We start from the raw sequence: 17,683 nt of genomic DNA, 5'->3' as shown, positions 1-17,683 counted from the left end.
CCCTCATGGTCACAATTTAGCTTCATTACCTCTTTAAAGACCTAATCTCCAAATATAGTTGTATTCTCCAGGTACTGGGGCCGCAACATATGCATTTTCAGGGGACAAAATTGAGCCCTTAACACAAGGGTTAACAGTGGTTTTTTTTAAAACCACTGTTAATTCTACCTCCTTTGAGCTTTGTCAGACTGTCACCTTGTCAGGCTTTGGCATCTTCAGAACTGAATTCAAATCCCTGCTTTCATGTTTCCCAGCTCAGTGGCTTTAGGCAGCTTATTTAGTGTATCTGGAAGGCAGTGTCCCCATCTCTAAAATGGAGATAATGATAGTGTCAACTTTGGAAAGTGCTTCAGGGATGAAACAAGACAGTAAAATAGTCAGCATAGTGACTGGAACATAGTAAGTGCTCCGTAAGGAAAACGTTCCCCATCACTCCCTCCCTGATGAGTCCTAATAACTCTGCCTTTGAAGTCTCAGCACAGAAGCCACTTTCTCCAGGAAGTCCTCCCTGATGTTCAAGCTTGGGTTGGGAGCACCCCCTTGATATCTCTCTGATCATTGCACTTAGCACACTGAGCTGTAAAGGTCAGCTGCAGGATTTGGATTCCTCGGTGCAGGGACTCTGCATGAAGCAGATCTCCAGGCTCATCTGTCTCCCTCACAGCTGCTGGCAGAGGCTGGCATCTTGGTTTGTATCACCTACTGGGTGCTAAGAACATGTGACAGGAAAGAAGGGAAGGAAGGCTGGCTGGCTGGATGTGGGGCAGTGAGGATACTTAAGAGCAGTGTTCTCCAGTCGGCACCACTGACCTTTTGGGCAGATAATTCTTGTTGTGGGGGGACTCCCTGTGCACTGTAAGAGGATGAGTGGCTTCCGTGGTCTCTACACCCTGGATGCTAGTAGCACCACCACTCTCAAGAGTTGTGATGAGCAACCGTGTCTCCAGATCCTGCCTAAAGTGTCCTTGGTAGGGAAGGGGGCAGAGGAAAACAATCCCATTTGGAAACCACTGCTCTATTATCATTATTATTGCACGTGTGTGTTCTTAGTTACTCAGTCGTGTCCGGCTCTTTGAGACCCTTTGGACTGTAGCCCACCAGGCTCCTATCCATTCGATTTCCTAGGCAAGAATACAGGAGTGGTTTGCCATTTTCTTCTCCAGGGGGGATCTTCCTGACCCAGGGATCGAATCCACATCTCCTGTGTCTCCTGCATTGCAGGCAGATACTTTATGCACTGAGCCATATTTATCTATTTGGCTGCACTGGGTCTTGTTTGCCTCATGCAGGATCGTTTTTTTGTGGTTTGTAGGCTCAGTAGTTGTGGCGCATGGGTTAGTTGCCCCGTGGCATGTGGGATCTTAGTTTTCTGTCCAGGGATCGAACCCTTGTCCCCTGCATTGAAAGACAGATTCTTAACCATTGGACCACCAGAGAAGTCCCTAAGAACCACTGCTTTAGAGTGACTAAGGCTTTGATCAGTGGTCCTCAAATCACGGCACTGGAATCTTGGAAACACAAATCGCTGGGCCTCTGCTAGGGTAGGAATGTTCTCCTCAAAGTTCTTATGTTGAAACATAACCCTCTTGGGATTGGGAGGTGGGGCCTTTGGGAGGCGATTAGGTCCTGAGAGCAGAATGGGATTCGTGATTTCATAAGAGACCCTAGTGAACTCCCTTGGTACTTCCACCATGTGAGGATGCAATAAAATGTATGTGACCCTCAGATCTCAGACTTGCAGCCTCCAGAACTGAGAAATCAATCCCTGTTGTTTATAAGCCACCCAGGCTGTGGTATTTTGCTCTAGCAGCCTGAAAGGACTAAGATGGCCACATCCCCAGAATTTCTGACTCAACCTGTCTTGGGTGGGGTCTGATAATTTACATTCCTAACATGGTGCTGCTGGTCTGGGGCCACTTAGGAACCACTGCCCTAGAGGTGGCAAAGCACTGGTCTTGAGAAACATGTGCTGATCACCTGGCCTGTGAGTAGAGCTGGCAGGGGAAAGAGAAAGCCTCAGACTTGGACCCTCTGGAACACATTTACATAAGATTCCCCTCAGGCTACAGGCTGGGCAGGGACTGCAGGGACAGAGGGAGAGAAAGAGAGCTTCTGAAACTCTGGTCAGCTGGGCTGGGCTGAGGGGTGGGAGGGGCTCCAACTCCATCCCCACCCCCCCCCCACCCACCCATCTTACTCACAGAGTCCAGCATTCACCAGCATTATTTAATAGATTTAGTGAGCACCAGCCAGGTGGCAGGCACTCTTTGGGTGTGGAAATACTTGAAGGACATAATAGGAAAAAGATTCCTTGCCCTCACGGAGCTTACTTCTGATGTGGTGAGACAACAAATAATGATAGCAAATTTGTGCGACGTGCTAAAAAGTAACATGTTCCATGGAAACACCAAATGAAAATAAGCGGGGCTGTGAGTGGGAAGCGGAAGCAGGAAGGTGGGCAGCAGTGGGTGCTGGGAATGTCCAATCACTGGTTTTCTGGGTGGAAAAAGTCCGGATTCATTGCAATGGCCACTTTCAATTGTATAAATATTCTTGCTCTGGCAGATTGAATGCTACAAATGTGACGTTATTAAACATGAAATTGGGAAGAAATGCAGAGTAGTGCAATTGTATGCAGTATTTCTACTAAACCGAGTAGATGTAAATAACCTTGAGTACTCCAGTACTCTTGCTTGGAAAATCCCATGGACAGAAGAGCCTGGTAGGCTGCAGTCCATGGGGTCGCAAAGAGTCGGACATGACTGAGCAACTTCACTTTCACTTTTCACTTTCATGCATTGGAGAAGGAAATGGCAACCCACTCCAGTGTTCTTGCCTGGAGAATTCCAGGGATGGCAGAGCCTGGTGGGCTGCCGTCTGTGGGGTCACACAGAGTCAGACATGACTGAAGTGACTTAGCAGCAGCAGCAGAGATAATAGTAATGTGTAAAATAATTAAGAAATGAAGACTCCTCAGTTCAGTTCAGTCGTTCACTTGTGTCCAACTCTTTGCGACCCCATGGACTGCAGCATGCCAGGCTTCCCTGTCCATCACCAACGCCCAGAGCTTGCTCAAACTCATGTCCATCGAGTTGGTGATGCCATCCAACCATCTCATCCTCTATTGCCCCCTTCTGTTCCTGCCTTCAATCTTTCCCAGCATCAGGGTCTTTCCAAAGAGTCATTTCTTCACATCAGGTGGCCAAACTATTAGAGTTTCAGCTTCAGCATCAGTCCTTCCAATGAATATTCAGGACTGATCTCCTTTAGGATTGACTGGTTAGATCTCCTTGCAGTCCAGGGGACTCTTAAGAGTCTTCTCCAACCCCACAGTTCAAAAGCATCTATTCTTCAGTGCTCAAGGTTTCTTTCCAATCCAACTCTCACATCCATATATGACTACTGGAAAAACCATAGCTTTGACTATATGGACCTTTGTCGGCAAAGTAATGTCTCTGTTTTTTAATATACTGTCTAGGATAGTCATAGCTTTTCTTCCAAGCAGTAAGTGTCTTTTAATTTCATGGCTGCAGTCACCATCTGCAGTGATTTTGAAGCCCTCAAAAATAAAGTCTCTCACTGTTTCCATTGTTTCCCAATTTATTTGCCATGAAGTGATGAGACCGGACACCATGATCTTAGTTTTCTGCATGTTGAGTTTTAAGCCAACGTTTTCACTTCTCTCACTTTCATTAAGAGGCTCGTTAGTTCTTCTTCGCTTACTGCCATAAGGGTGGTGTCATCTGCATATCTGAGGTTATTGATATTTCTCCCAGCCATCTTGATTCCAGCTTGTGCTTAATCCAGTCTGGCATTTTGCATGATGTACCCTGCATATAAGTTAAATAAGCAGGGTGACAATATGCAGCCTTGATGTACTCCTTTCCCGATTTGGAACCAGTCTGTTGTTCCATGTCCAGTTTTAACTGTTGCTTCTTGACCTGCATACAGATTTCTCAGGAGGCAGTTAAGGTGGTCTGGTATTCCCATCTCTTGAAGAATTTTCCACAGTTTGTTGTGATCCATACAGTCAAAGGCTTCGGTGTAGTCAATAAAGCTGAAGTAGATGTTTTTCTGGAACTCTCTTGCTTTATCTATGATCCAACGGATATTGGCAATTTGATCCCTGGTTCCTCTGCCTTTTCTAAATCCAACTTGAACATCTGGAAGTTCTCAGTTCACGTACTATTGAAGTCTGGCTTGGAGAATTTTGAGCATCACTTTGCTAGTGTGTGAGATGAGTGCAGCTTTGCAGTAGTGTGAGCATTCTTTGGCATTGCCTTTCTTTGGGATTGGAATGAAAACTGACCTTTTCCAGTCCTGTGGCTGCTGCTGAGTTTTCCAAATTTGTTGGCATATTGAGTGCTGCACTTTCACAGCATCATCTTTTAGGATTTTAAATAGCTCAACTGGAATTCCATTACCTCCACTAGCTTTGTTCGTAGTGATGCTTCCTAAGGCCCATTTGACTTCACATTCCAGGATGTCTGGCTCTAGGTGAGTGATCACACCATCGTGATTATCCGGGTCTTGAAGATCTTTTTTGTATAGTTCTTCTGTGTATTCTTGCCACCTCTTCTTAATATCTTCTGCTTCTCTTAGGGCCATACCATTTCTGTCCTTTATCGAGCCCATCTTTGCATGAAATGTTCCCTTGGTATCTCTAATTTTCTTGAAGAGATCTCTAGTCTTTCACATTCTATTGTTTTCCTCTATTTCTTTGCATTGATCACTGAGGAAGGATTTCTTATTTCTCCTTTCTGTTCTTGGGAACTCAGCATTCAGTTGAGTATATCTTTTCTTTTCTCCTTTGCCCTTAGCTTCTCTTCTTTTCTCAGCTATTCATAAGGCCTCCTCAAACAACTATTTTGCCTTTTTGCATTTCTTTTTCTTGGGGATGGTCTTGATCCCCACCTCCTGTACAATTCATGAACCTCCGTCCATAGTTCTTCTGGCACTCTATCAGATCTAATCCCTGGAATCTATTTCTCAGTTCCACTGTACAATCATAAGGGATTTGATTTAGGTCATACCTGAATGGTCGAGTGGTTTTTCCCTATTTTCTTCAACTTAAGTCTGAATTTGTCAATAAGCAGTTCATGATCTGAACCACAGTCAGCTCCTGGTCTTGTTTTTGCTGACTGTATAGAGCTTCTCCATCTTTGGCTGCACAGAATATAATCAATCTGATTTCAGTATTTACCATATGGTTATGTCCATGTGTAGAATCTTCTCTTGTGTTGTTGGAAGAGTGTGTTTGTTATGACAAGAGGGTGTTTTATATATAGAATGATTCCTATATGTAAAATAGATAAACAACAAGGACCTAGTGTGGAGCACAGGGAAATATATTCAAATCTTGTAATAACTGTAATGTGTGTGTACTTGCTCAGTCATGTCCAACTCGTTGTGACCCAATGGACTGTAGCCCACCAGGCTCTTTTGTCCATAGGATTTCCCAGGCAAGAATACTGGAATGAATTGCCACTTTCTCCTCCAGGGGATCTTCCCCACCCGGGTATCAAATCCTTGTCTCCTGCCTCTTTTGCACTGTAAGCAGATTCTTTATCTCTGAGGCACCAGGGAAGCCCTTAATAACCTATAATGGAAAAGAATAAAAAAGAATGTATATATGTACACATATATGTGATACTATTTGTTGGTATAAATGCACAAAACAAGTGGTGAGTTTAGGAATTTAAAATCTTGATTTCTAGTACAATTCATTTCAGTTCAGTTCAGTTACTCAGTCATGTCCGACTCTTTGAGATTCCATGAACCACAGTACTCCAGGCCTCCCTGTCCATCACCAACTCCCAGAGTCCACCCAAACCCATGTCCGTTGAGTCGGTGATGCCATCCAACCATCTCATCCTCTGTTGTCCCCTTCTCCTCCTGCCCTTGATCTTTCCCAGCATCAGGGTCTTTTCCAATGAGTCAGCTCTTCGCATCAGGTGGCCAAAGTATTGGAGTTTCAGCTTCAACATCAGTACTATCAATGAACACCCAGGACTGATCTCCTTTAGGATGGACTGGTTGGATCTCCTTGCAGTCCAAAAGACTCTCAAGCGTCTCCTCCAACACCACAGTTCAAAAGCATCAATTCTTCAGTGCTCAGCTTTCTTCACAGTCCAACTCTCACATCCATACATAACCACTGGAAAAACCATAGCTTTGACTAGATGGACCTTTGTTGACAAAGTAATGTCTCTGCTTTTTAATATGCTGTCTGCTGCTGCTGAGTTGCTCCAGTCGTGTCCAACTCTGTGCTACCTCGCAGACGGCAGCCCACCAGGCTCCCCTGTCCCTGGGATTCTCCAGACAAGAACACTGGAGTGGGTTGCCATTTCCTTCTCCAAGGCATGAAAGTGAAAAGCGAAAGTGAAGTTGCCAGTCGTATCCAACTCTTAGCGACCCCATGGACTGCAGCCTACCACGCTCCTCCGCCCATGGGATTCTCCAGGCAAGAGTACTGGACTAGGTTGGTCATAACTTTCCTTCCAAGGAGTAAGCGTCTTTTAATTTCATGGCTGCAGTGACTTTGGAGTCCAGAAAAATAAAGTCTGACACTGTTTCCACTGTTTCCCCATCTATCTGCCATGAAGTGATGGGACCAGATACCATGATCTTCGTTTTCTGAATGTTGAGCTTTAAGCCAACTCACTTTCATCAGGAAGCTTTTTAGTTCTTCACTTTCTGCCTTAAGGGTGGTGTCATCTGCATGTCTGAGGTTATTGATATTTCTCCCAGCCATCTTGATTCCAGCTTGTGCTTAATCCAGCCTGGCATTTTGCATGATTTACCCTGCATATAAGTTAAATAAGCAGGGTGACAATATGCAGCCTTAACATACTCCTTTTCCTATTTGGAACCAGTCTGTTGTTCCATGTCCAATTCATTTAGTTGTACATTTATATGATTTAATTCTCATTAATTATCATGTATACTACCCAGCTTGCAAATTTCCTTAAAACTCAGCTCTCAGGAGCGGAGACTTGCCCATTCTAGCACGCCACGGGTGGTTTGGGAGGGCCTGGTTGAAAATACGACATTTGAACAGAAACCTGAAAGAGGTGAGGGAGAAGGTGCGTGGATATCTGGGGATGAGCACTCTACTTCCTTCCTGGGAAAAGCAGCCTCTTGGGCCTGGGGTGTCCATGCGGCCATGGCCCTGCAGATGCTGTTCCCGTGGCGTCTGTCTCCCTGCTGTGCCTAGTGACAGTCTTCGGGGCCAGACTCACAGACGACCTCTTGGGTAAAGTTCCTTATTTCCCCCAGGCCTCCTTAAATCCCCTCTGGAAACACAAGGGGCTCTGAAGGTGGTATGAATAAATCAGTGACCACAAGCAAACAAATGATTTCCCTCAATTTAAACCCAGTTGTTTTACCCGTTTCATGATTATTCTGCCCACATGTATCTCCCTGTGGAGCCCTTTTTCGGGTGTATGAAATACCAGGCTCATAGCTGATATTTTGTAAGGGCTTAGCCATTGAGTGGATAGTGCTGATCTTAATCTGGGGTGGCTTAAGGCATGAGTGGGTTTTAGTGATGGCCCTTCTGTAGGTTTACTGAAGTCCACAGGCACGGCCCCTGGAGCTGTGGTAATGCTGATAGCTTGACGGCCTCCCCATCTCTGCACAGCCGAGGCACAGGAGAGCCCGGTCAAGCTGGCCACAGTCATAACCACAGTTATTCCTAGCAGCAGACACTGCCTAGCAGGCCACAGGCTTGGGACTTTATTTAGGCACATTCCTTAATCCTCACAGCAATCGGCAGGTGGGAGTTCTTATCCCCATCTTACCTATGAGCAAAATGCTTGCAGAAGGTAAGTAAGTCACCCAGGGTCACCTGGGTAGTAAGTGGCAAAGCTTTCACTTTGCTGCATAAGTTGAGTAAGAACTGGTTCCAGGTAGCAAGGAGGCCAGCCATGTCAAATATTAACTATAATAATACCAGGCAGCAGGGCTAAGTGCTCATTAGAACTGCCAGCCACACTTGGGACCAAGGGCAAAGAAACCTGTGATTCCACCTGGGGCACGTGGCCAGCAGCGCCTCAACCATCGTGGCTTCAGCCCTCACTCAGTTGGAACCTCTGGGTGGGGGGCGGGGTCTGGGCCCTCTTGTTGGGAGCAGAGGTGTTCGTGGAACCTCAAGAGAGAGGTTTTTCGTGTAGCTGGCTCAGGATCTACCCCAAGTGCTTTGGGGCAGTGCCATGTATTCATTTATTTATTCACTGAAACAAGCTGGGATAATATTTTTTAAATATTAACTTATTTTTTCTCCTTTCCTGGTACTTCTCTCTTGAGTCAATAGACCAGTCTGCGGCCATGCCTGGGAGGGTAGGCAGAGAGACAGAGGGAGGAAGCTTACAGTCGTCTTTCTGGCTTTGCTTTCCAAAACCCGAGTTCTTAAATGAACAGAGAAGACTAGGATATCCCTGAAAAGTGCAGAAAGTGCACTAAAGAGAGAAAAGATTCCTCCAATCTTGCTGGCTTTGGAGAGGTAGAGGGGGAAGTTAATGATTGGCTGAGGTGTGATAGTCTCAGTTGAGGGGTCTGGGGGACCACAGGTCCTCAGAAAGCTCTGGGGAGCCCAGGAGCAGTGCTCTGCCTCCTTCCCAGGGAAGAAATGGAGAACCCATGAGGGAGTGACTGCAGAGATGAAGCCTCAGACAGACTCAGAGAGACTTCTGTGTTCTGGGCTGGAATGGAGGAAACATGGTGGCCAGGCTTGGGGAGGTAGGGAGGCCCACCAGACCTCAGTGGGTGGGGGTCATTAGGATGGAAATGAGGCCTGCGTGGACTGCTGCCGTAGGACCAACCAGGTCTCATCAAAGGCCTGATGGATCACTGAAACAAGAACCAGCTCCCATGTGTCTGCTCCAAGTCCTGGCACAATGTGATTCACTGAAATTTAACCACACTCCTATGGAAAAGGAGAGGGCAGCCCTTGATTGACTGCTTCAGTTACCATCACCCCGGGGATACAGTGGTTCAAAATTGAAGTGTAGAGTCATAAACTGCAGGGAGTATTTACCAAACCCCTAAGATTCTAGGCCCCAGGCGAGGCACTGGGGGATGAAAGTGGGGGGAAAGAAGTGAGAAAATAGGGGCCTATTCATGGTCCCTCAGTCTCCATTCCTGAAGTAGAAATGATACCAGAGCTTAACCTGCATGCAGGGTCCTCCCACACATAGTAACTACCGATGCTGATCAGGCACTTAACTCTGTGGTCATCTTTGCATGGGGGATACTCTCTGTCCCATTTTAGTCAGCTTACTGCTTCCCTGGTGGCTCAGAGGGTAAAGAATCTGCCTGCAATGTAAGAGACCTGGGTTCAATCCCTGGGTCAGGAAGATCCCCTGGAGAAGGAAATGGCTACCCACTCCAGTACTCTTGCCTGGAGAATTCCATGGACAGAGGAGCCTGCTGGACTATAGTCCATGGTATCGCAAAGAGTCGGACACAACTGAGTGACTTCACAACTGAGCGACTAATAGTTTCACTTTTCACTGGGGCTTAGAGTCTTTGTTAAGACCACCCAGTCAGTGACTTGGCTGAATTGGGATTCAAACCTAGATGGCAGTGATAGGCTCTGTTGTGTGCCCCTTCCTGCAGAGATGTTGATGGTGCTAACTCCCAGTACCTGTGACTGCGATCTGATTTGGAGAGAGGGTCTCTACAGAGGTAATCAAGCTAAAATGAGTCCTTAGGGTGGGCCTGGTCCAAATGCCTCTGAACATATAAAGGGGGGAAGTGGCACACAGACACAGCACGGACACCTGGAGAGTGCCACATGACCATGAAGACAGAGAGCAGGGAGCCGTATCTACAAAGCAAAGGGCACCAAGGGTTGCCAGCCAACCGCCAGGAGCCAAGAAAGCGGCACGGAACGGATTCCCTCCACAGGCCTGAAAAGGGGCCAACCCTGCCAACACTTTGATTTTGGACTCCAGCCTCCAGAAGCTTCTGATGGCTAAGCCACCCGGTATGTGGTACTTTGTTACAGCAGCCCTAGGACATTGATGCGGTGGTTGACTCAAGAGTTGGTGACTTAAAACCCCAACTTTTACCACCACTTACCTGTACCCTGTGCTCCTACCCAGGCTGGACCCTGGGGAACAGATTCTGTCTCTTTTCTTTCTGCCCTATTGACCCTTCCTCATCACCTCCCACCTCCTTTGCACTATTTTCTCCATGTTTTTATCATTTAAAAAACTTTTCATTGGAGTAGAGTTGATTTACAATGTTGTGTCAGTTTCTGCTGTATAGCAAAGTGAATCATTATCCGTACACATGTATCCACTCTGTTTAAGATTCTTTTCCCATATAGGTCATTACGGAGTACTGAGTAGAGTTCCCTGTGCTATACAATAGGTTCTTATTAGTTATCTATTTTAACTGAAGTCTCCATGTTTTTAATTGAAGTCATCTCTAATCTTTAGTATCAAAAATGTAATTGCAGTGCCCTGTGTTTGCACCTTTGTAGGTTACTGGGAATTCCAGAAACATACCTTGCATTCTCAGACCTCTGGAGTGTATTTCTTGCCTTTCCTTGCCTGACATGCTCTCCACTGCATGCTAGTGACCACCTGGAAAACCTTTATCATCCTTCCAGGCTGAGTTCTTTCAATCTGCTTCCATAAAACCACTCCTTCCAAAATACGGATAGACCTAGAAACTGTCATATAGAGTGAAGTGAAGTCAGAAAAAGAAAAACAAATATCATATATTTGTGCACATATGTTGAATCTAGAAAACTGACATGGATGAATCTATTTGCAAAGCAGAAATAGAGACACAGACATAGAAAACAAATACATGGACACCAAGGGGGGAACGGGATGTGTGGGATGAATTTGGAGACTGGGATTGACACATATTTTTGTTGTTGTTCAGTTGCTAAGTCATGTCCAACTCTTTGTGACCCCATGGACGGCAGCAGGCCAGGCTCCTCTGTCCTTCACTGTCTCCTGGAGTTCGCTTAAACTCATGTCCATTGGGTTGGTGATGCTATCTAACCATCTCATCCTCTGCTGCCCTCTCTCCTTTTGCCTTTTGCCTGAAGTGAAATGAAGTAAAGTCGCTCAGTTGTGTCCAACTCTTTGCGACCCCATGGACTGTAGCCTACCAGGCTTCTCCATCTATGGGATTCTCCAGGCAAGAGTACTGGAGTGGGTTGCCATTTCCTTCTCCAGGGGATCTTCCTGACCCAGGGATTGAACCCGGGTCTCCCGCATCGTGGGCAGATGCTGTAACCTCTGAGCCACCAGGGAAGCCTAATGAGGACTTTAGGTTAATATCACAGGGTACTCTACTCAATGCTCTGTGGTGACCTAAAACGGAAGGAAATTCAAAAAAGCTGATTCACTTTGCTGTACAGCAGAAACTAACACAACATTGTAAAGCAATTATACTTCAATAAAAACTTTTTAAAAATCCACCACCACCACCACCAAAAAACCCCCAAACCCACCACTTCAGTCAGATTGACTGTCTCATTCTTGTAAGAACAAGAGCATAGAAACATTTTCCCACTCAGAATCATTGCTGGCATGGACACGACTGTCATCTTTGAACGCCTGAAGGATCCTGAACGCCTCTTGAAGGTCCAGGAATAGTAGGTGTTTTCACACTTCCCCACATTCCAAGACAAATGAATCCGCAGACTTCCACCTGGAGTTCCTCTCTCCTTCCTCCTCTTCTGGTTTCTCAAATCTGCCTTCCCATAAAAAAGAAATGTCTGCAAATTACTCTGTGCTTGGCACATATCTGTCTTATTAGCAGATTTTCAATCTGGGCAAGAAAAGTTCATCCCACTTCCTTCCTCTCCCCTTCCTGTATTTTAACAAGGTTTTGTCATCTCCTTGAGCCAGCCTCAGCAGAGTTGATTTGGCTAGGTGAGCATTTTATTTTGGCATCTGCAGATGGTGTTGGTTGGAGCCTTCTGTCCATATACTGTAAAAGAACACAAACAGAACGAAAACATTCAGTCCGAAGCCGTGGATCCTTTCCAGCTCCAGATTAAGGCAGAGGCCCAGCTCCTCTGGGATAGAGAGCAGGCTAGCTCTCTAAGAGCAGAGGAGAGGGGAGCAAGGCTGACAGTGACCACTGCTACCCAATGGGACACGTGCCCCCGATGGCCGAAGGGGTGTGGAGGAGCTACTGGCCTGGCCTTTTGCAGGGCTGTGCTGAGAACTCTTCTCCTTTTTGGGAAAACAAATCAACATCCTGTGAGGAAACCTCAATCTGGACAGGTTTTCCTTGAGAAGAATCCATTTTGACGTCAGCCTCTCCCTGCTGGCTTTCTGCCTCAGACCTTTGAAAGTTCAGGCCACTCCACACTGCTATAGCTGCTTCTCTGAGAAGACTCATAGCTCTAAATTTTACAAGAGTTGACCCTAGAAGCCTGTGCTTGCCTGACTGCAGGGAACAGAGGTGACTTCAATGGTGGTGGTGGTTTAGTCGCTAAGTCATGTCTGACTCTTGCAACCCCATGGACTGTAGCCAGTCAGGCTCCTCTGTCCATGGGGATTCTCCAGGCAAGAGTATTGAAGTGGGTTGCCATTCATCAGCATAGCCCAGTGGGCCTTCAGGCAGAATTTGATATAACAAATGTTTGTGGAGCTCCCAGAACATGCTTAAAGCATGGGGTGAACTCAGGTAGGGGAGGGGTCATGGGAGACTTCATTTTTATTTTTTTAAACAATTCTGTACCAGATAGGTAATAGTACTGATAAAACAGCAAGACCCTAAAGCACATAGCTTTCATTTAATTTTTATTTTATATTGGAGTATAGTTTATTTATAATATTATTTTGGTTTGGAGTATAGTTTATTTATAATATTATTTTGGTTTCAAATGTACAGCAAAGTGATGTAGTTATACATATGCATATATCTATTTTTTTCAGATTCTTTTCCCATATAGGTTACTACAGAGTATTGAGTAGCATTCTCTATGCTATACAGTAGGTCCTTGTTAATTATCTACTTTAGATTTAGTAGTGTGTGTATGTTAATCCCAGCATCCTAATTCATCCTTCTTCCCAACCTTTCCCTTTTAGTAAACATACGTTTGTTTTCTGTTTCTGTTTTGTAAATAATTTCATTTGCATCATTTTTTAAGATTCCACATATAAATATAATATGATATTTGTCTTTCTCTGAATTACTTTAGTTAATATGATAATCCCTAGGTCCATTCATGTTACTGAAAATGGCATTATTTCCTTCTTCTTTTTATGGCTGTATAATAGGTATATATGGCACATAGCTTTTATAAGGTAAAAGTTGAGTTCTGCTTCAGTTGCTAGTCCATAGGGAGATTGGCTGCAGGAACCCACCCAAACCTCTGTCTCCCAATCAGATGGGGAAGAAAGAAAGTGCTGGCCCAGTTATCCACTCACATCCCACTAGCCACATATTGATAACATGGCCAATCTCTAGTTGCAAGGGACATTGAGAAATGTAGTCTTCAGTGGAGCATCTATGTGCCTAGCTAAATGTAAAACGATTCTTTTACTGAAGAACAAATATTGATAAACACATACTAGCCTCTGTCAACCTTTCTTGCCCTTACTCACCCACACAGTAATTATTTACTGCATGTCAGCCATATATTTGGCACTGTTTTTATGGAGTTGCTTACAACCCCCTGATGTGTATGGGCATATACTCAGCTAAAAAGTCACACACAGTGTCCTGTGTTCCTTAATAAGTAGATGAAATGCTATGAATCTTCAGAGAAGGAAAGACTCATTCTGACCAGAGAGATTCATCAATGTGTTCAACGTGCTAACTAAGCACTATGGTTGGCCACCTCTACGATTGCCCCATACCTGCTGGTATTCACATCCTTGTTCAATCCCTTCCCCCGGAGTGTGGGCTGGACCTAGTGACACAGCTCTAACAAATAGAACACAGCAAAAGTGATGAAATGTTTTTTCTGAGTTTAGGTTACAGAGAAACAGTGAGTCCCATTTTGCTCACATGCTTTAATTCAGGCTCTTTCTCTGTCTCTCTTGAGCTGTTACTCTCGGGGAGTCCAGCTGCCATGCTTGAGTAACTCTGTGGAGAGACTCATGTGGCAAGGGAATAATATCATCAGGCATGCCAAGAGGCACCTAAAGCCTGCTGAACAGCCATGTGATTGAGCTTGGAAGTCAACTTTCTGAGGCCTGCCAACAGCTTCATGAGCGAGCTTGGAATCAGAGCCTCCTGCTGTAACCCTTGTGAGGACCACAGCCTGACTGATACCTTGACTGCAGGTTCAGGAGAGACCCTGGGCCACTATCACCCAACTAAGCTGCACCTGCATCTGAATTCCTAACCTACAGAAACTGAGATCATTAATATTGTCACTTTAAGCTGCTTAGATTTAAGGCAATTTGTTAGGCAACAATAAAGAACTGATCCCAGTACCTACTATTTTTAAAGTAGTATGCTAGGCCATTAGAACGTGAAAAATAAGTGACGCCTAGTCCCTGTAATTGGGGAGGGGGGAGACAGGTATGTGTACAGATGTGGCCCGTACAGTGCAAGGTGGTAAGTAGAATGGTGGAGATGTGCTCAGTGTGTGAGAGGAGTGCACAGGAAGGGCTCCTTCTCCAGAGGAGTAAAGTCCTCCTGGAGAAGTCCATGCTTGCAAGGAAAACTGGGGGAGAGGTCATTCAGTGGAGAGGGGACGTGGGTAATGCCTGGAGGTGAAATAGAGTGCTGTCTGCCTGAGAATCAAGAACTATAGTTCGTGGGCACAGCAAGAGGTGGAGAAAGATGAGGCTGGAGAAGTGATGAGAGATGAGTCTAGTCTTGTGCCAGCAATTTATTTTTGAATACTCCAATTATGAAATCCTGCTTTGAGTGAAAGGAAGTAAAAACAAAAACATTAATAAAGGAACTAGCATGCTCTTCTCAACAGTCCAATACCTGAATTTTAAGAAGCCAAATTCAATTATCTATAGAACACAGACAAGTGTAATTTGCTTCATTGTTTTTGCTCATAAAATTGAGCAGAGAACTGTTGACATGTTTCTGTGGAATAATAGTGGGTCTTACTGAGAAACCAGCTCAGGTGACATTCAATGCTTTTGCAAGTGGGAAATTGGCCCTTTCAGCTTTAGGATTTTATGAGTTTATATTTTGAAACTCTGAGGAGAGGTCTGGGTAGATGGTTTTCTTTCTTTTCTCTCCCTTTGTCTTTTGTTCTTCCCTTCCCTTCCTCTCTCATTCCTTTTTTCTTTCCTTCTTTTCTCCTTCTTACACTCCATCTCTTTGATTTCCAGTATGTTGAAGGTTCTAAGCACCAGCCTCGCAAGGGATGAAAAGGGAACAAAAGCATACCTCTCTCCCCTGCCTGGAGGATTAGCGCTAAAGTCCATGGAAGATTCTTTGGATCACTATGGCTCATGAATGAGTCTAATGATTAAGCAGGTAACAAAATTATTTGAACCAAGACGGCTACAAAACCAAGCTTGTAGATAGTGGTTGATACAGAATCAGAAGAAATAAGACTATTTAAATTAACTTTTAAACAATTACAGTCCAATAATAATTAATAAAAAGATAAATAAATTAACTTTTAAAATTAAAATGTCTTATAATACCATTTCAAAATGTCTTTCTGTGTCTGGAGTCCATCACTTTCAACATGAAATAAAATGGTCAGGTGCCCTTATATCTGGATTGCACAACTCACACTCTGGGGAGCAGGAGTTTGGGTTTTTAGTAGCCTCCTTAGAACAAAACATCACCTGCTCTGTTAGGTTTTACTAGAGGTTATATAATCCCCTTCCAGATCTAATAAGGCTCTCTTCTCATCATGTCATCAACGTATTCCCTCCACTGATCTCCATGTAAGAGTGGCTTGTGCCCCTATTACTACCTGTGGGAATGACAGTAAAATTACCCACTGAAAAGGCAAAAGCATCAGAATGGACAGAGCACTGGACAGCATCCTGGAGTCTCTCTTGTATGCCAGCCATCACCCCTTTTTGTAGGGGGGTCTGGGGTACCAAGACTTCCCATGTGGCTTACTGGTAAAGAATCTGCCTGCAGTGCAGGAGTCTCAGGAGACCTGGATGTGATCCCTGGGTCAGGGAAGATCCCTGGGAGGAGGAAATGGCAACCCACTCCAATACTCTTGCCTGGAGAATCCCATGGACAGAGGAGCCTGGCGGGCTACGGTCCATGGGGTTGCAAAGAGTCAGACATGACTGAGCAACTGAGCACCCCTGCATGCTGGGGATTCCAGAGGAGGAATGAGGTGGTGAGAGGTTCTTTAGGGGCCTTGGGGTTCCTTGGAGGCTCAGATTCCAATAGGCTGAATAATTGTTTTAATGTTTGTTTTCCCCACCAGACTGTGACCAATTTGGAGGTAAAGGCTCAATCTTTCTCATCTTTTCTCTCTACTGCCTAACTTGGTATTGGACTGTAGTCATTGAGAGAGCATTAGTTACTCAGTCATGTCCAACTCTTTGCAATCCCATGGACTGTAGACTGTCAGGCTCCTCTCTCCATGAGACTCTCCAGGGAAAAATACTGGAGTGGGTTGCCTTTCCCTTCTCTAGGGGATCTTCCCAACCCAGGCATTGAACCCAGACCTCCTGCATTGTAGGGAGATTCTTTACTGTCTGAGCCACTAGGGAAGCCTGGCCCATAGTAGTTTCTTGATAAATATTTGTTGGGCAAAATTGAAATACACCTGTTTATTGAAGACCTTGGTGTCTACTGAGGCTCTGCCTTGAGTTAACTGCACTAGGCACTCTGAGAGATCATATAAGAGAAATAAGACTTGGCTTTTCCTTTGACGAGTTTTTAGTAGAGTTACTGGACTCTGGTAGAAACTGTCTCATACAGCCTGAAATCCCAGTATGATGCTGGTATGATGCTTGGGACAAAGCAGACACTCAGTGAACATTTGTCAATTAAGTGTAACTTCTTGTATCTGGGCTAGTGGACTGGCTCCAGATTGGTCCTTCAAGTGCTTCCCTCCCAACCCCCTCCAAATCTGCCAGCCCAGCAACTCAGTCCACAAGAATTACTCCCAATGACCCATCAAACTATATGATGGTTAGCCAGGAACAAAAGCCACTAGGAAAATAAAGCATCAATTTCCAACCGGGTGTTTCAAAAGGAACTGAGGTATTAAAATAAGGTCACAGTTGTCCCAATCAGATCATCTTTTCAAAGAAATTGCAGGCTTGTGAGCCAACAGCAACCACATACACCTTTGGAGTCATCAGAACCAGTGTTCTCAACACTGAAAGCAAAATCAAGTAAACAAGGCTGTGTCGTGGACTTCCTTGACCCAGACTTTCAGGAAGGAGCTGACACACCGCCCAGACTCGCGCTCACCCACATAGCTCCGAAGCCAAACAAACTCGTGTTTTCCCAGCTGTATGATGCACTCAGTTCACGGAGCAACTGGCCAGAAAACAAGGAAAAGAAAAAAAAAAAATGTGCCCAGTTCAGACCACGTAAGGAAAGTAGAATTGCTTCAGCTGGCTTTTGTTTTTTATTTTCATGAAGTATCAAGAAATATAAAGATGGAGGAAGTTAGATCTATGGCTTTTAGTTACTAAAAAGGAAACAAAATATTTTTTCCTTTTATAGATCTGATCATGCTATTACTCTGCTTAAAAACTTCAATGACTTTATAACTTTCAAATTTTGATAGCCCTTA

This window comes from Bos javanicus, chromosome 3, assembly GCF_032452875.1.
Source record: "Bos javanicus breed banteng chromosome 3, ARS-OSU_banteng_1.0, whole genome shotgun sequence".
Classification (NCBI taxonomy): Eukaryota; Metazoa; Chordata; class Mammalia; order Artiodactyla; family Bovidae; genus Bos; species Bos javanicus.
The sequence above is the reverse complement of the archived record's forward strand: the minus strand, read 5'-3'. Positions refer to the sequence as shown.